This window comes from Phodopus roborovskii, unplaced genomic scaffold (assembly GCF_943737965.1).
Source record: "Phodopus roborovskii unplaced genomic scaffold, PHOROB, whole genome shotgun sequence".
Classification (NCBI taxonomy): Eukaryota; Metazoa; Chordata; class Mammalia; order Rodentia; family Cricetidae; genus Phodopus; species Phodopus roborovskii.
Genome location: NW_026126407.1, coordinates 26,499,487 through 26,508,404, shown reverse-complemented (window position 1 = coordinate 26,508,404; position 8,918 = coordinate 26,499,487).

The window sequence follows — 8,918 nt, the reverse complement described above, 5'->3', positions numbered from 1 at the left end:
CCAACCAAAAAAAGCCCAGACCCAGATGGATTCAGTGCAGAATTCTACCAGATATTCAAATAAGACCTACTACCCGTACTCCTCAAATTATTACACACAATAGAAACAGAAGGAACATTGCCAAACCCTTTTTTATGAGGCTACAGTTACCCTGATACCCAAATCACACAAAGACACAACTAAGAAAGAGAATTACAGACCAGTTTCCCTCATGAACATTTATGCAAGAATATTCAATAAAATACTAGCAAACCGAATTCAAGAACACATCAGAAAAATCATCCACCATGATCAAGTAGTATTCAGCCAAGAGATGCAGTAATGGTTCAACATACAAAAAAATTCATCAATGTAATCCACCATATAAACAAACTGAAAGAAAAAAAAAGACATGATCATCTCATTAAATGCTGAAAAAGCCTTGGACAAAATTCAACTCCACTTCATGGTAAAGACCTTAGAGAGAACAAGGATACAGAAAACATGCCTAAACATAATAAAGGCAATATGCAGTAATCCAACAGCCAACATCAAACTAAATGGAGAGGAACTTAAAGCAATCCCACTGAAATCAGGAACAAGACAAGGCTGTCCACTCTCTCCATATGTATTCAATATACTATTCGAAGTTCTAGCTATATCAATAAGACAACAAAAGGAGATCAAAGCTATACAAATTGGAAGTCAAACTCTTATTATTTGCTGATGATATGATAGTTTACATAAGTGACCCCCAAAAATTCTAACAGAAAACTCCTACAACTAATAAACACCTTCAGTAATGTGGCAGGATACAAGATTAACCCAAAATAATCAGTAGCTCTCCTATATATAGATGACAAACAGGCTAAGAAGGAAATCAGAGAAATATCACCCTTTATAATAGCCACAAATGACATAAAATATCTTGGGTTAACTCTAACCAAACAAGTGAAAGACCTGTATGACAAGAACTTCAAGTCTTTAAAGATATCAGAAAATAGAAAGATTTCTCATGCTCTTGGATAGGTAGGATCAACATAGCAAAAATGGCAATCTTACCAAAAGAAATCTACAGATTCAATGCAACCCCCATCAAAATCCCAGCATAATTCTTCACAGGCCTTGAAAGAACAATACTCAACTTCATATGGAAAAACAAAAAATACAGGATAGCCAAAACAACCCTGTACAACAAAGAATGATCTGGGGGACATCACCATCCCAGACTTCAGACTCTATTATAGACTTCAGACTCTATTATAGAGCTATAGTAATGGGAACAGCTTGGTATTGTCATAAAACAGACAGGTGGACCAATGAAATCGAATTGAAGACCCCGATGTCAACCCACACACCTATGAACACCTAATTTTTGACAAAGAAGCTAAAAATATAAAATGGAAAAAAGAAAACATATTCAACAAATGGTGCTGGTAGACCTAGCTGTCAACATGTAGAAGAATGCAAATAGATCCATCGCCATACACAAAACTCAAGTCCAAATGGATCAAAGACCTCAATATAAACCCATCAACTGATAGGGGTTGCCTTTCTGTACATATGTTTCTCTTATTGGTTAATGAATAAAGCACTGTGTAGCTAGTGGCCAGGCAGGAAGGATAGGCAGGGCTACCTGACAAGGAGAATGCTGGGAAGTGTAGGCAGGGAGGAGACACAATGTGATCCCAGAAGAGAGGATGCATGAGGCATTCTCTGGTAAGCTAAGACCCTGTAGAAATACTTAGTTGAATAGTAATTGATTAATAATTAAGACAGAGCTAGCCAATAAGAAGCCCTAGTCATTGGCCAACAGTGTCTGTGTGTTCATTTAGGGCAAGGCGGTTGGGGAACTGGGTGGGAAATCTCGTAACAATCCACACTGAATCACATCTTTTAAATACATCTGGGGTTCACAAGCTTAATTCCTAGTTACCTGATTCAGACTCAAGCCTAAAATCATATACAGGAAGCTAGATGAAGCCTATTTCTAAAATTAATTATTGCTCTATATGACCATTAATATCACAACAGGAATATATATATATATATATATATATATATATATATATATATATATATATATATATATATAAAGAAAAGGTTTAAAGAGCAAAATGAAACCAAAGGATTATGAGATTATTGGCAATAGAATAGTCCGTTAATTTTGTTTTTTCTTCTGTCCCATATCAGGTGGCTCTTCTGACATGAGAATTTTCCTTTAACTAGAATGCTTGGGTTTAGAGAAGGAGAGAGTCATGCTCTAACACCAAATCCTGCCTCAATTTTTAATTGAAGTGGTACTTAAAAAGACCGTATGACTTATGTGTTTGTAGAGAACAGCAGAAACAAATATTTGGGAAGATTTATGAATTTTTATTCTGTTGGAAATGTGCTATACCATTAGGCCAACTTATTCTTTTTCTTGGGACATTTTCTCTGGATGATTTTTCCTTTGTCTTCAGATGTTTCATTTGTCCAGTTGTCTCTGGATTCCTTAGTTGGTTACTTTTATTCTCCTGGTAAGACAAAAACAAAACCCTGCCCCAACCCTAATTTGGGGAGTTCCTTTTTTTGGCAGATTATATCTGGTTCTGGTCAAATGAAAGGCATTTGTTAGTCTTATTAGTTAGTTTAGATTGAATGGCCTCACTGATGAACTACCACCTCTCCTAATCAAAAGGTTTCTCCTCTTGAAATCTAATCTTTATCAATTTTGATGGTATCCATAGCTTTTTCTTATTTTCCTTTTTTTTTTTTTTTTTTTTTTTTTTTTTTTTTTTTTGGTTTGTCAAGACAGGGTTTCTCTGTATTGCTTTGGAGTCTGTCCTGGAACTCACTCTGTAGACCAGGCTGATCTCAAACTCACAGAGATCCACCTGCCTCTGCCTCCCAAGTGCTGGGATTAAAGACCACTACCACCCAGCTGGCCATGACTTCTAATAAATGCATAATTATAGAATCAGTCCTTACAGAACTTAAAGCAGTTAATCATTGAAATCCTGAATATGTATCTATGGTATGGTGCACATACTTTAATTTTCCAAACTCTGCAAAATGAAACACATCCACTTGCCAAATTTCATTTCTCTGAGAATTCTTTGAGTTATTTCCTGCAGGTAATGGTGTTTAGTTATAAAAAGTACAAGTAAGACATTTGCTTATTATTTCCTTGGCTTGTTGCCAAGTGATAGAGAAATCTTTCTTCAAACTTTTGCTGTTAACATGGTGTTTCTTATGAAATGCTGAAGCTTCTAGCACATTTCCTACCAATAGTGACAAATTTTATCATTACCTTGTTCTAGAGGGCCTGGTAGACCTGTACGGGATGTGATACATGTTACATACAAGGGCTGATTTATATTTCTGATTATTTCTTATAACTGAATAAATAGAAAAGTTAATTTTGAATCATCTGGAATAAGGTCAGTGGTTTCAATATGAAAAACAACTCTTTCTGCATAACAAGAGTCAATAAGTAAATTAAGAGGTTCTGGAAAATGAAATAATACCATGAGGATAGCATATATTTCTGACTTTTGAACAGGATGATAAGGGCTTTGAGATACTTTACTTAAACTTTCTGACTTATAAAGTGCCTTTCCTGACTTGTTTGCATCCGTATAGAATGTATTGGCTCCAAAAATTGGTGTTCCCCATACAATGTGAGGAAGGATCCAATTAGTTCTCTTTATAAACTGAAGTCTCTTGCTTTTGGGATATTGTTGCTCATATATTTATAGATTACTGCAAGCTCTTTGCCAGTGTTCATTTTCTGTCCATAATAGGGCAATTTCAGAATTAGTAAAAGGTAACACAATTTCTGCTGAGTGTATTCCTGATAATTGACAAAGTCTAAATTTTCCTTTCAGAATCAACTAAGAAAAGTTTTCTACATAGGTCTTTAATTTTTCACTCTGTGATAAAATATCCATCCTAAGATATTATCTTCTTTCCACATAAGAATTTCTGTAGGATAGTCAGGTGTTTGTGGCACACACCTTTAGTCCCAACACTTGGGAGGCAGAGGCAGGTGGATCTCTGTGAGTTCGAGGCCAGCCTGGTCTACAGAGTGAGTTCCCTGGTCTACAGAGCTAGTTTCAGGACAGGCTCCAAAGCAAAATAGAGAAGTCCTGTCTTGAAAAACTAAATTAAAAAACAAAAACAATAAACAAAAAACAAAAAAAACCCCCAAGAAAACAGAATTAAATTATTTCCAATGGCAGTTATACAAAATATTGAACAAGGTGGGGCTGTTTAATATCCCTTGTAGAACAGAATTTTCCACCTACATCTTTTAACAGGCTAAGAATTATTATAAATGGGCACTGTGAAGGCAAATTTTTCTCTATGCTGTTCTTGTAAAGGTATAGTTAAAAGAGTCTTTTAAGCCAATCACTATAATAGGTCAAGGGAATTCCAGGCTATAGAGAGCCCATTGGCTGAATCACTTTATGACTTTAATCTGCTAACGTTCTCAATTTTCCAGATTTCTTTTTAATAACAAATATAGGAGAATTCCAAGGACTGGTCAATTCTTCAGTATGTTGAGCATTTATCTGATCCTGTGACAGTAGTTCCAAATCCTGTAATTTTTTTCTGATGTCCAAAGCCATTGTTCCATCCAGTTAGGTTTGTCAGTTAACCATTTTAAAGGTAGGGCAGTTGGTACCTTTGAAAAATCAGCAGCTGTTGTGCTCTGTTTATGTAAAACCTGAATGGTCAGTGATTCGTCTTGATAATATCTTTTAATATTTTCCTCAGAAGCATATGTTAGTTTATGGGGTTTTTTTCTGAGAACAGAGGCATGTTTATCTGAATTTTTCCATTGTTGTTACAAATCATGTCCCCAGGTAGGGTGATGGTGGCACATGTCTTTAATTCCAGCACTCAGGAGGCAGAGGCAGAGGCAGGTGGATCTCTGAGTTCGAGGCCAGCCTGGTTTACAAAGCTACACAGAGAAAACCTGTCTCGAAAAACCAAACCAAAACAAACAAAAAAACAAATCATGTCCCCATAAATTCATTGCTATGTCTTTAACTTTCCTATCTGTCTTTATGGCCTATACACTTGACCCATCTCATGCTCTGTTTTACTTGAGATAAAGTTCCAATCACTAGAACCTGAATATTTATCTCCTGAAGATGCTAATCACCAAGGTTTTGGTGAAATTATTGATACAGCCACTCCTGTGTCTAGTAAACCTTCAATCACAATGCAATTTATTTGTATTTTTAGCTTTGGACTTTGATCATTTATAGACGATTGCCAAAATACTTGTTTTATGGTCTCTCCTGATAACTTTGTTTTATCTATCAAAGCTATTCTGTCTTCCAGACCAACATGGTTTTTCGTCTTTAATTGCTCTGTGGAGGAGTTTCCCCAATGCTGACAAGGAATGGTTGAACCAAGTTGGCATGTGGGTCTTTGAGAGGCCTCCTGAGGTGTGAGCCAATGGCAAAGGCTTACCTTGTCAATCTTCATTCATTAGTCCTGTGCCGGCTTTTGCCACACCTCTTTGGCGTCACTTTGGCCAGTCAATCTCTATCTTCCAGGACTGAGAGCCTGCCAACATCATATGGGGTGTGCTGGCTGTGGAATCTACTGTTGTCTTCATCTCCAGGGAGAATTCCAGGGCCCACTTGATGGGTGGGGCCAGAAGAGTCATCATCTCTGCCTCTAACTCAATGTGATGGATGTGATGGAGTTTGTGATGGATGAGAACCACAAGGGGGATGACAACTCACTCAAGATCATTAGCAATGCTGCCTGCACCAGTTACTGCTTAGTCCCTGCGGTGGTTTGAATGACAATGCCCCCCCCCAGGTTCATCCATTTGGTGGAACTGTTTTAGAAGGATTATGAGGGGTGTCACTGAGGGCAGGCTTTGAGGTTTCAAAAGCCCATGAGATTCTTAGTTCCCCCCCTCTCTCTGTTTCTCTCTTTATGCCTTGTACCTATCAATAAGATGTAAGCTCTCAGCTACCACTCCAGCACACGCCTGCCTGTCTGCCTGCCTGCCTGCCTGCCTGCTGCCATACTCCTGATAATCATGAACTCTACCCCTCTGGAACTGTGAGTCCTGATAAACTCTCTGTTTTGTAAATTACCTTGGTCAGGGCATCTCGTCACAGCAACAGAAAACTGAGACCATCCCCCTGTTCAAGGTCATCCATGACAACTGTCTTGATTAGGGTTTCTATTGCTGTGAAGAAACACCATGACTATGGCAATTCTTTTTTTTTTTTTTTTTTTTTTTTTTTTTTTTTTTTAGTTTTTAGTTTTTAGTTTTTCGAGACAGTATTTCTCTATGAAATGGTCCTGGTTGTCCTAGAACTCATTCTGTAGACCAGGCTGGCCTCAGACTCACAGAGATTTGCCTGCCTCTGCCTCCCAAATGCTGGGATTAAAGGCGTGCATTAGTGCTGCCTGGCTATGGCAACTCTTATAAAGGAAAATATTTAAATGGGGTAGTTTATTTCCATTTCAGAAGTTTGGTTGATTATCATCATAATGTGGCATGGTGGCGTGTGAGCACACATGGTGCTAGAAAAGTAGCTGAGAGTCCTACATCTTGACTTGAAGGCGATAGGAAGTGGGTCTTATTGGGTGTAGCTTGAGCATAAGAGACCTCAAAGCCCACCCCTACAGTAGCACATTTTTTCCAACAAGCCACACCTACTCCAACAAGACCACATTTCCCATTAGTGCCACTCCTTTTGGTGGTTTCTTCAAACAACCACAACAACTTTGGCATTATTGAGGGACTCATGATCACAGCCCACACCAACAACACCCACCCCCCAGAATATTAACTGCTCCTCTGGAAAACTGAGGTGTGATTGTTTGGGGGATCCAGAACATCATCCCTGCATCCCAGAGCTGAACAGAAAACCCACCAGCATGTCCTTCCACATTTCAATATGTCCATCTTACCTGCTGCCTGGAAAAAGGAGCCACATGAGATGCCATCAGAAAGGTAATGAAGCAGGCATGAGGGGGGACCTCAAAAGGGAACCCTGGGCTATCCTGAGCACCAGGCTCTCTCTTGTGACTTTAACAGGGACAGTCTTCCTCCTTTGGTGATGGGAGATATTGCTTTCAAAGGCTACTTTGTCAAGCTCATTATCTGGTATGACAAAGGATTTAGCTACAGTAATAGGGTGGTGGATCTCATGGCCTCCAAGAAGTAAGAAGCCCTAGACCACACACCCAGCAAGAACAAGAGAGGAAGAGAGAGGCCCTCAGCTGCTGAAAAGTCCCTGCCTGAATTCAGTCTCAAATACACCGAGCATCTCCTCTCACAGTTTTCATCCCAGCTCCCAGAAGACTAGGTGGCTTAGGGAACCCTATTCTTTCAAATACCATCAGTAAAACACCTTGGAGCTGAAGAGATGTCTCCCAATACTCAGGAGGCAGAGGCAAGTGGGTCTCTTAAATTCAAGGCCAACCTGGTCTACAGAGTGAGTTCCAGGACAGCCAGGGCTACACAGAAAAACCCTGACTCAAAAAACCAAAAATAAATAAGCTAATTAGTTTTTGAAAATTATATGTGTATGTGTGTCTTAATGTAGGTTTGTACCATGTGAGTGCAGGTGCCCATAAAGACCAGAAGAGGGCGTGGGATCCCTTGCTCTTTATTTTATTTTATTTCAAAGTCAGTTTCTTACTATGTAACCTGCCTACCCCTATTTTTGAGTCAGGGTGTTGCAGGTCCCTACTCTGGGTGATCTTCCAGCTTCTGTCTCCTGAGCAATGGGTTTCCAACGATGCATCACCAACCTTGCCTTTTGTAGTTTTTTTGAAAACAGATCATCCTTGGAACCAAGAGCTCAACTTCCTCTCTCACTCTTGTGGTCGATCCTGGTATTTCTCCCAAAATTCCCACCAGTCAGGGAACCTAGACTGGGTGCAAGGCTCTTCGATGTTATCCCTTCACACAGCGGCTCAAGAATCTGAAGTGCTTCAGAAATATCAGAAAAGCAGCCTGAGCTGAGGATAGCCAAGCTCTGTGCGTGTAATTTCCAGTGACAGAGGCCAATTTATCTGGGCCTTTGATGAGATCCAACACTGCCCTCTGGTGGCCGATATATTAATATTCAGACCCCCCATTGTCCTACTTCAGGAACCTTCAAAGAGCTGAACACCAGCCTTCCCCGTCTCCTCCCCAGAATTCTGGGATCCAGACCTTCCTTCTGCAGAGGATACCTTCTGCCAGTTTATACTAGCCTAGCATCAGCCTGATCCAGACATAGGAAGAAGGCAGGTGGCAGGCACACACTCTACACATGAAAGAATTTTTTTTTTAAGGGGTAAGGAGCAGGGCAGGTATGGTGGCACATGTCTTTAATCCCACCATTCAAGGAGACAGAGACAGGTAGATCTCTGTGAGTTCAAGGGCAGCATGGTCTACACAGCAAATTCCAAGCCATCCAGGGCTACATGGTAAGAGCCTGTCTCAATAAACAAACACAAGTAAATCACTTGCCCACATCCTTTTCCTTATTTGACTGGCACTGAGGATGGTGGAAGGCATCCCCAAATAATGGCTAGAAGAATGAGGGTGCCTTAGAGGTCTTAGAAGTGAGGCTCTTTCCAGCCTTCTTATTCTGCCTCTATAGGGGCTTTTAAAAACAAACAAAGACAACAGGCCACATTCCCTAAAATGGAACTCGAACCCATTATCTGAGGAATTCTTGTGGGGAGGGCAATGTCCAAACCACCACAAAGACCCTTTTCCCTTCAATCGCCATGGCTCTTGTGGTGTACAGTGTCCCCAAGGCAGGGGCCTATACAAGTCATGAAAATTGGCAATGGAAGCATTACTCAAAGCTATGCTTGGCTCTGAGAATGACCCATTGGGCAACTGGGAAACATTAAGCACTCTCTGGAAGTGAAGGCTCCCCTGTGTCAGGGAGGTCAAATTACTCAGTAATAAA